Consider the following 974-nt stretch of genomic DNA (forward strand, 5'->3'; position numbering starts at 1 on the left):
GGCTATCCACATGCAGAAGATTGAGTCTAGACCCTTACATCTCATCTGTACTAAACTAAAATCAAAATGGATCAAAGAACTAAAAGTTAAACCAGAAACAACCTGCTGGAAGACAAAAGAGGTAAGCTCTTAAAGTTCTAGGTTTAGGCAAGGACTTTCTGAACAGAACCCCAGTTGTACAGGAAATAGTTCTGAGAATCACCAAATGGGGTTACATCAGATTAAAAAGCTTGTTCCCAGCAAAAGAAACAACCAGCAGTAATGGGACAACCTAGGGAATGGGGAAAAATTTTCCCAGCAATTCCCCAGGCACAGGACTCATTAGAATATAAAAAGACCTCAAAAAAATTAGATTCCCCCCAAATACAAAGATTTAATCAAAAAGTGAAGTGAATAGACACTTCACAGAAGAAGTACCCCAGAAAGAGTGGTCATCATCAAGAAATCAAATAATAACAAATCCCAGAGAGGCTGTAGGGAAAAAGAAACCCTTCTAGTACAATGTAAACTAGTGCAGTCACTGTGGAAGTCAGCATGGAGATCCCTCAAAAAACTAAAACTAGAAATTCCATTTGACCCAGCTATTCCCCTTCTAGGTGTCTTCCCGAAAGAGTTAAAGACTTCCTATTAGAGTGACACCTGCATACCCTTGTTTATAGCAACACAATTTGTAATAGCTAAATCTTGGAAGCCACCCATCTGTCCATCAACAAATGAATGGATAAAGAAAATGTGGTGTTTACATAGAGTACAGTACTACTCTGCCATAAAGATAAAGTTGAATGGTTTGTAGGAAAACAGATGCACCTGAGACCATAATGTTAAGTGAAATAGATCAGACACACAAGTTTAAATATCACATGATTATGAGACACCCAGAGTAAAATTAAGAGCAAAGTAAAAGATAGATAATAGGAAGTAGGGAGACAGATCATGACCTAAGGGGAGGGGAGCAAGAGATGGAGGGCAGGGGG

Source organism: Chinchilla lanigera, unplaced genomic scaffold (genome assembly GCF_000276665.1).
Source record: "Chinchilla lanigera isolate Chin_1 unplaced genomic scaffold, ChiLan1.0 scaffold00077, whole genome shotgun sequence".
Classification (NCBI taxonomy): domain Eukaryota; kingdom Metazoa; phylum Chordata; class Mammalia; order Rodentia; family Chinchillidae; genus Chinchilla; species Chinchilla lanigera.